The sequence below is a fragment of the Notamacropus eugenii genome, chromosome 1, assembly GCF_028372415.1.
Source record: "Notamacropus eugenii isolate mMacEug1 chromosome 1, mMacEug1.pri_v2, whole genome shotgun sequence".
NCBI lineage: Eukaryota > Metazoa > Chordata > Mammalia > Diprotodontia > Macropodidae > Notamacropus > Notamacropus eugenii.
The window spans coordinates 744,905,722-744,915,162 of record NC_092872.1 but is presented as its reverse complement, the minus strand read 5'-3'; the positions used below and the strand labels follow the sequence as shown (position 1 = coordinate 744,915,162).

The 9,441-nt window shown below is 43.6% G+C and overlaps 1 pseudogene; it reads left to right on the top strand.

Annotated features, from left to right (window-relative positions):
• The first annotated feature begins 3,850 nt into the window (after nt 1-3,850).
• On the top strand, nt 3,851-5,729 carry LOC140524336 (cathepsin D-like; annotated as a pseudogene).
• The last annotated feature ends 3,712 nt before the right edge of the window (nt 5,730-9,441 follow it).

The window sequence follows — 9,441 nt, the reverse complement described above, 5'->3', positions numbered from 1 at the left end:
TAAAAACATTTATAGCCAAATTGCAAAGCAGCATTGGTTTTGGATGCCATGTCTCTCCATCTGGCAAGTAAATCTCAACCAGAGATACAATTGAGAGAGTCATTAGCTCCTGATCAATTATTCTCTCCAATTAACAATGAAATTGAAGAATACAAGAAGTGAGTAGCAAAGACAATGAGATGGTAGAGAATTTCCATTTGTACTTTGTAAAGGGTCTACTTTCAGATGTTGTGCATTTTGGATTTTGAAAAGGTGTGAGACCTTGAATTGCTCACACCCTGAGTTATCTATAAGCATATCATAAAGAACCTAAGACTGGAAGTTACTCGTTCCCAACCTATAAAAACAAAGATGTGTTCTTATCCCATTCATGGTTTAGAGAGTATGAAGAAATTCCTGATATATTATAAAGAAACCTTCTATTGGCAGGCTGAAGATCAAACAAACTCTTCCTCCTTTAAAAAGCTAACTAACTCTTAATACTTTGAACAGAGTTTGGTAAGGTGTGAAGGGTGGTTGGAAATTGATTTGTCCTCTCCTCCAACATGGCAATATCCAGTGAAACAGAGTCTAGCTACTAGTTTAACTGTAAGTTGAGCCAGAGAACCACTGGGGGGAAAGTCTGCTCTGGCAATAGATAAATGAATCCAGCTGAAGAATTAAGTCAATTTGTGGAAAATAGCACAATCAAAGAGCTCAGAATAAAAGAGAAACATAAAGACACCATGAGAAATGAGGAGGTCTTGAAATACAAGATGTGTAATTTGCTTTGATCTCATGTACTCCAGAACAGTGTAACCCTACAACTGTAGTCTATGTATATGGCCACCCTTCTCAATGGCAATGTATATTCCTCTCAAGTTTATGGAGGAACACTATTTATCATATGTCATTTAATGCCTTTGCATTGAGTTAATTGTAGCAATTGCTAAGTATAAAGGGTAAACACACCAGTGGGAACTCATGAGCTATGGTTTTAAGAGTTCATATGCATAAATTATATTGAACCTGCTATAGTCACACACACACACACACACACACACACACACACACACACACACCATAGTACTAAGCTTTAAGCATAAATTGGATGGGGAAGTCCAGAAGGAAAACTACATGCATTTATGAATTTAAAATTATACAAAAGATACATGTAAAATATTTAGGGAAAGAAGATCTAGCAGGTGGAGAAATGAGAGAAGTCCTCATCTAGATGTCACCTTAGTTGAACTTTGAAGGGAAGCAGGGTTTCTAAGAGGCAGAGAAGAAAGTACATCTCTAGGGTCTCTTCCAATTCTCAATTGATTAGGATGATGATAATATGATGCTTCTCCTCCTTTCTCAGAACATTAAGGTTATAGAGGCTTTGAGGGGCTGCCATGTTTTCTCTACCTGTATTCTTCCCTCATCTGTATCCAAAATTTGAGATCTGCTCTGTCTCTATTTTCTCTCATTATCATACATATCACGGCCAATTGACATTTTCTTAATTAAAATGACTACATTTGATCTGGGAGAACTGCAGGTTGAATAGGTCATAGCAATTCAAACTCTGGAAGATTTCTTGCCCAGGTTGACTTGGCAGAAAATCAGACTCCTGGCCTCCTGGGTCTGGTGCAGAATGGAACTTTGTGAATTGGTATTTAATTGGTTTGAATATATGAGGGCCATTGATGTTCCATTTCATGCATTTAAATTACTTGGGTTTTCCTTACGGTTTTGCCCTTTTTTAATGAAAAAAAATGTACATTTAAAATAAATCAACATTGGCAAGAACACTGTAAAAAAACCTTGCAATGATCCATTGGATATACTATAAATTGTTTAGGGAGAATAGCCGTAGATTCTGGGTTTTGTTTGTTTCTTTGTCTGTTTTTGCATCCTTTCAATGTGCTAGGTAGCCAGGTACTAAGTGTTCCATGACCGAAGTAATGCTGAATCTCCTCAGTTTCTATAGGTGAGAAAAACCATGATACAACATGGAGTATGAAAAGAGCTCTGGATTTAGAGAAGGAAAGAAATAAGGAAGGAAAGGAAAAGAAGGAAGGAAGAAAGGAAGGAAGGAAAGAAGAAAGGAAGGAAGGAAGCAAAAAGTGAGGGAATAAAGGAGAAAGAGATGAGAAGAAGGAAGGAAAGGAGAAAAGAGCATTTATTTAGTATTTAGTATGTGCCAGGTATCATGCAAAAACCTGGAGATAAGACATGAAAAAGTCGGATAGTTCTTGCCCTCAGGGAGCTTGTAGTTTTATAATGAAAAGCAATACATATTGGGAAATGGAGTCCAGTTTGGACTCAGAAGTCACAGGAATAATGAAGAGAATCATACCCATTAATTGACAATATTTTGAAAGGGTATTAGTTTGAATCTGCAATCTGAGAAAAAGAATTACCTCTTTATTACAACATAATTGGTTTCCTCTATATCCCTAGGTATTTTATTGTATTCACTTAAAACCATTATTCTAAAGAGTCCATAGACTTCACCAAACTCCAAAAAGGATCCATGACACAAGAAAAAACAGTGTTGAGAGCCCCTGAGAGAGATGGTCTCTGTGTTTTCTTCCATCTCTGAAGCGCAAGGGGAAGATCATTGCTCCAGGGCGCATTAAGAATATAATTTTCAAACTATGAAAAGAGAAACCCACGGTGGGAACACATTCCTAGCTGTGTGTTCGAGTTTGTTTTTCACAAAAGGGAGCAAACAAGTAGAATCCACCAGTTGCAAATGGAACATGCAGCCCATCATTCGTTATGCCAGGAAACCATGTACTCTGTGCAGAAGAGGAGTGGGGCATCCAGATGAGGATACGAAAAGGATGGTGAAAAGCCTCCAAACTGCCTGGAGATCAGCTGAAAAGAGAAACCAAGGATGGTTTGCCCCGAGGAAAGAAGACTTAGAAGGAAGTCTTCAAGTGTGAAAAGGACAGGGAATTACTTTTATTAATTTTCACCTTAGGGAACAGGATTAGCAGTGAGAAAATAAATAGGCTAGACTTAAGGAGGAAAAGAAAAACAAGGACATAAAACCAAAACAAAACCTTCCTACCAACTAGGTCTGTAAAAGTGGCTTTGCAGGCTCCCAATCACGGTGCCTTCTCCCTCCGTGGACGGTTAAAAGCCACGTTTCTGTGGACTAAGGCAGCGATTCTTCTTCAGATATGGGTGGGACCAAGTGGCTTTAGAGATTTCAGCTGAGAGGGTGTGAGTACGTGCAAACTGGGCCCCTACCAGTGCACACTAGTTTGAACCTGGCTACCCAAAGTCATCAGTCTGATTTTTGACATCCTGTCACCACCAAGCCAAACAGTTCAGAACTGGCATGAGGTCTAGGGAAGTAAAAAGCTCGAATATTTCAACAAGATTACTCTTAGGGAAGGGTGACTTACAGAATCATAGTATTTCAGAGCTAGAAGGGAACTCAGTGGCCTTCTAATCCTTCCCTAACTATATTTAATTTCATTCTCCTAATATCTAGAAATATGGGATTAAAATCATGCCTAGCCCTAGTCTAACAAACCTCAAGAAGAATTGAAATCTTGGGCAAGCCTCTTAACTTACTTCTGTCATTTTCTTCATCTATAAAATGACAGGAATGGACAGAGAAATCCCTTCCATCTCTAAAACTATAAAGTGATCAATTGGACTAAATTGATGTTATTCTTTTCCATGAAACATAATGTAAACATTCAAGTACATGCGTAATATTTGCAAAATAACATGGAGAGTGGCCCGGTGGATAGAGCACTGGACCTGAAGTCAAGAATACTTGAGACTGAAACCTCCCAGGGCATCAGCTGACCCAGAAGTCGAGCCGAGTCCGGACTGCTCCATCATCGCCGCGGCCCCGCTCCCCAGCCCCGCCGCTATGCAGCCCCCCAGGCTGTGCCTCCTGCGCGCCCTCCTGCTGCGCGCGGTAGCTGCCCCCTGGCGCCCGCCAGCGCCCCCCTCAGAATTCCCCTGCACAAATTCAAGTCCATCCGCCAGACCGTGAGGGAGGCTGGTGGCCCTGTGGAGCTGGCCAAGGGGGCCCTCTCCAAGTATGCGCTGGGGAGCCTTCCCAGTACTGGTGGCCCCATCCCAGAGATGCTCAAGAATTACATGGATGCTCAGTACTACGGAGCCATTGGCATTGGAACCCCGCCCCAGAAATTCACCGTTGTCTTTGACACGGGCTCTTCCGACCTGTAGGTGCCGTCCGTCCACTGCAGTAGGTGGGACGTTGCCTGCTGGCTACATAACAAATACGACGGGAGCCGGTCCAGCACTTATGTGAAGAACGGTAGTGACTTTGCCATCCACTATGGTTCAGGCAGCCTGTCAGGCTACCTGAGTGAGGACACAGTCACGCTCCCCTATTCCACAGAGAGGAAGGGCTCAGAAAGCAGCAGTCTGAAGGTAAAGAAGCAGACCTTTGGGGAAGCCATTAAGCTGCCGGGCATCACCTTCATCGCCGCCAAGTTTGATGGTATCCTGGGCATGGCCTTCCCTCTCATTTCTGTGGACTCCGTCGTGCCGGTCTTTGACAATCTCATGAATCAGAAGCTGGTGGAGAAGAACATGTTCTCCTTCTACCTGAACAGGGACCCCACCGCACAGCCTGGTGGAGAGCTGATGTTCGGGGGCACAGACAGCAAATACTATCAGGGAGACTTCACCTACCTCGATGTCACGCGACAGGCCTATTGGCAAGTCCCACATGGACAGGGCGGATGTGCAAAGTGAGCTGACCTTGTGCAAAGGTGGCTGTGAGGCCATTGTAGACACGGGCACCTCCCTCATCACTGGTCCCGTAGCAGAGATCAAGAGCCTACACAAAGCTCTGGGGGCCCTGCCTCTGATCCAAGGAGAGTACATGTTCCCATGTGAGAAAGTGACCAGCCTCCCACCTGTCTCTTTTGTGCTGAGGCAAAAGGCTTTTAAACTTACAGGAGAACAATATGTCCTCAAGGTGACTCAGGCTGGACAAACCATCTGCCTGAACGGCTTCATGGGCATGGGCATCCCCCCGCCAGGCGGCCCCCTCTGGATCCTGGGCGATGTCTTCGTTGGCCAGTTCTACACCGTCTTTGACCGGGAAAACAACCGTGTGGGCTTTGCCAAGGCCCGCTAACCACCTGGCAGCCTGACTCATGCTCTCCCTCACCTCTCCACTGGGGTGGGAGGACTTCTATCCGAAGAATGTAGAAAGATGGTCCAGACAAACCACTGTCCCCCCCAGCCTTTATGGGGCCCCTGGAGCCCCTCCCCCTCCCCCACTAGTGCTGTAGTCTCGAGCTTCCTGTTCCTTGTCTCCCTCCCCCAAAATCCCCAGTCCCCATATACTCCTAGGCAGACCCGGACCAGAGCTGCTGCTGAGAGGTTTCTGTCTGTGTCCTCAGGCCTTTGGGGAGAGAGGTGGGAAGTGGAGACAGCAGAGGTCTTGGATTAGCCCTTGAGAGACAGGAGAAGCCTCCCCCAGCCTCCACCTGGGGGGGGTCTTAGGTCTCACTCACTTCTCACACTAACTGAACCTAAAAGGGCTGAGCCACGGGCGTTGGCACTAAGCCACTCCAGGGAGGAGACTGAAATGCTGTCTGTGGCCTTGGGGCAGCACATGGTCCCCAAGGCCCTGGGGGTGGGGCTGCTCTGTGGGCTCCACTCAAAATGTGAGGCTGGGCCCTTCAGCCCCTCCCCCAGCCCTCTGTATCTGTCTCACTCCTGTGATTGTAAACAGTTGGAATAAAAACAAGTTTTTTTTTTGGGGGGGGGGGGAAGAATACTTGAGTTCAAATCCAGTCTTAGATACTTACTAGGACAGGACTGAAAAAACTGAACCACAGACATGGAACATCAGCGTACTTCAGAGAGGCCGTAGGAAAACCAGAAGGAACGTTAGAAATCAGCTATGTGTAAGGCTTTCATTGTATAGATAAGGATAATGAGGCACATAGAATCAGTCAACAAGCATTTATGTGAGTTTTTCATTGTACAGTTAGGAAGTAGCAAAAATAGAATTCAAATCCAGTTCCATTGACCCCAAGTCCAACACTTTTTTTCACTCTTCCAGGGGTTTTTTACTCTCTTTTTATCTCTGTCTCTGCCTCTCTCTGTCTATCTCTGTCTCTCTGTCTCTGTTTCTGTCTCCCGCCCTCCCTCCCTCCTTTCCTCTCTCTCTCTCTCTCTGTCTCTGTCTCTTTCTCTCTCTCTCTCTGTCTCTCTCTCTCTCTCTCTCTCTCTCTCTCTCTCTCTCTCTCTCTGTCTCTCTCTCTCTCTCTCTCTGTCTCTGTCTCTCTCTCTTTCTCTCTCTCTCTCTCTCTCTGTCTCTCTCTGTCTCTCTGTCTCTCTCTCTGTCTCTCTCTCTCTCTCTCTCTCTGTCTCTCTCTCTCTCTCTCTCTCTCTCTCTCTCTCTCTCTGTCTCTCTCTCTCTCTCTCTCTCTCTCTCTCTCTCTTTCTCTCTCTGATGGACCACTTTGACATTCTAGTGAACTTCATCATTCCCCTGCTCAGAATAACATTTTCAAAACAAATTAAATATATAAGATTACAAAGGACACCAAATATGGTAAAAGCTATAAAAAGATATTTTTTAAAGTTCATGTAGCCCAGGTTAAACACCCTTCTATACCCTGCTGCTTTCTATTAATAGCTAGAAAAGATAGTACATCTGTCCTGTTAACAATGTTTTGTTATGCTTATTTTTTAAAGAAATGAAAAAGGACTTTTTTTTTTTTTTACCAAAGACTGAAGTAGGCTTAACCAAGGGTAGAAATTTTATTGGGTTGTGAATTCAGTGTTATGGTTCTAAGCATCATTCTAGCCTAACAACGATTCATTAAAATCAGCATTTGGAGCATAAATCACTTGGGTACTCATTTCTCTGGGAATAAAATTATCCCACTGTCGGCATGAATGTGTGTATTCAAACCTAGTCAAACAGGAAGGAAAGCCACGCACAGTGGATGGATGGATCCCCTGAAAGACTCTGTCGTTTAGGTGATGGATTATCACCATTATTCCTGCTAATTGGTGTTCTGTTTTTTCAAAGAATTCAAAACTTTGTAAATTGATTTGCAACATAAATAGAAAGTACTGATTCGGAGAAGGATTGGCAGTCATTTTCTGAGGTGTCAGAACTGGATATAAACATGCTTCAGACTGTCTTTACAGGCAGTGAGAGAAGGAGGTCTAATGGCGCACCTTGCCAGATGTAAGCAGATGCTGGAGCAGACCTGACAGGACCAGTCTAGCAAAGCTTTGCTCCCGATACCACCTCCCCAGCTTGGCATCTAAAGTCTTCTGTGACCTGACTCCACCCCATGCTACCAGGCTTGTTGTATAATGCTCCCCTTGACACTCTCTCCAATCCAGTTAAACAGATATTCTTGACTTTGGGCTCCTTGCACCATCCCCAAGCCTTTGCATAGGTGATCCTTCATGCCTGCAATGCAATCTGAATGCACCTCTGCTTCTTAGGATACCTAGATTCTGTCAAAGCTCAGCCCAAGCCTTTCCTGCTGTCCTCCCCAAGCCCAACATCAATTTGCATTCACTTCACTTTGACTAATCTATGTATGTACATGTTGCTTCCACAATTAGAATATAAGCTCCTTGAGGCCAGGACTTTTTCATTTTTGTCTTTGTTCTCTCAAAGATTTTAGCTTAAAAAGGCCAAGGTTCCCCACTGTGTCTGGCCATTGTCAATCATCCTGACCTAAGTCCTGTCACTGGACCCAGATGGCTCTGGAGGAGACAATGAGGCTGATGACTACCCAGATCTCCCTCACTTAAATCTGATTCATTTGCAAGTTGAGACGTCACTCTCTGATGTCATTGGTCTTCTTGGAAAAAGAAGGACAAGCAACAACTTCTACCTAATGGTATCTGACTCAGTAGGCATGACTGATACTTACCCAGTTCTTGAAGATTTCTTCACTGATCCTGACTCAGACCAGTTCTCCAGCCTCTAATGATTCTAATCTAAGCCACATTGACTCTTAGATTTTTTTTAAATCTGGGACCATGGCTAGAGAGCATTTCAAATGCATATTCCCAGGCATGTGGGAATTGAAATTAAAAGTCTATGTAATTAGAATCTCTCTCCATATAGTCAGTGACGTTTTTAATGAAAAACAGGAAGGATTCAAGGGGCAAATGAACATTTGTGTGGGAGGATACACATTGATTTATGCAGCCTGCTTCCCTGGGTTTTACTTTGTGGAATGTGGAGAAGTACTTAGGGAATGCTTAAAATTAATTACTTAAGGCTTCAGAGTTTGTATTTAGATTTATGACAAATACTGTACATACATAACTATGAATTTGGTTGACAGCTGATCTGGAAAGGAATTTATAAGGAGAGGGAGGGGCAAAAAGGGAGATATCGAAAGACAGAGACAGAGACAAAGACACAGAGACAAACAGAGACAGGGACAAGGAAAAGAGACAGAAACAGAGACAGAGAGAGTAAGGGATGGGGTCACACAGGGGGAGACACAGAGAGACACAGATAGGGAGAAGATTTAGACCGGTTTGGCTCTCATCAAGGCTAAATCTTCTTTCTGTATAAAGGGGGAAAACATTTTCTGAATTCCTTAATCATCAATTTCACTTCCCTTTTCTCCTTTCTGAGTGCTCACATAATAAGGACATGGGCTTTCACATTTGTAGGGAGCTCCTGGTGGGAAAGTCCTGACCATCAAGAGAGTACAAGAACTATTCTGCAATTTATAGCCATAGAGAAGGTGCCTGGGGTCACTGAGAGATGAATTACTTGCAGAGGTTCACACAACCAATGTGTGTTGGAAATCAGACATAAATTAGGTTGTCTTGACTCTAGCCACCATTATAAGAATTACCACTTTCTCTTCTCCTTTATTGGGGTGGGAGAACAATTTTGTAGTTTAAATTGAGTATCCATTTGGAGATTGCTGTAGTGTATGGTGAAAGATGCTGGTTTAAAATTACAATCTGTCAAACTGCCTTTTCAGCTGGCCCTATGGACTAAGAATTTCTCCTGCTTTTCTCCCCCCACCATTTGAGTCCTTAGGTTTGATCCATGGATTCCTGTACTCTCTCCTTGCCTACCCTTTGCCATTCTCCTAACACCCAGACTATGGCTTGAAGAATGTTCATAACAAAGATAGATGTGATTATAAAAGATGAGGTGGACCACTTCAGATCATTCTTCAAAGGAAAGGCAGTATAGGGGTGTGGATGGGCTCTGGCTTTGGAGTCAGGATATGCTGGTAAAGGTCTGACAACCTGCTCTCTGAAGAAAATGTACACATGGCACAATTTTTAAGTTTAGTCTACATTAACATTTTCACTTTAAGTCTGGATAATCAACACAACAATAAAACAAGCCCCAATTTCTAACAGTTGCCAGAAAATGACTCATCTTAACACTGAAAATGTCAAGTAAGCCCTAGTGCTGGGCTGGCTCAAGTATACCCTGTCCCCAGA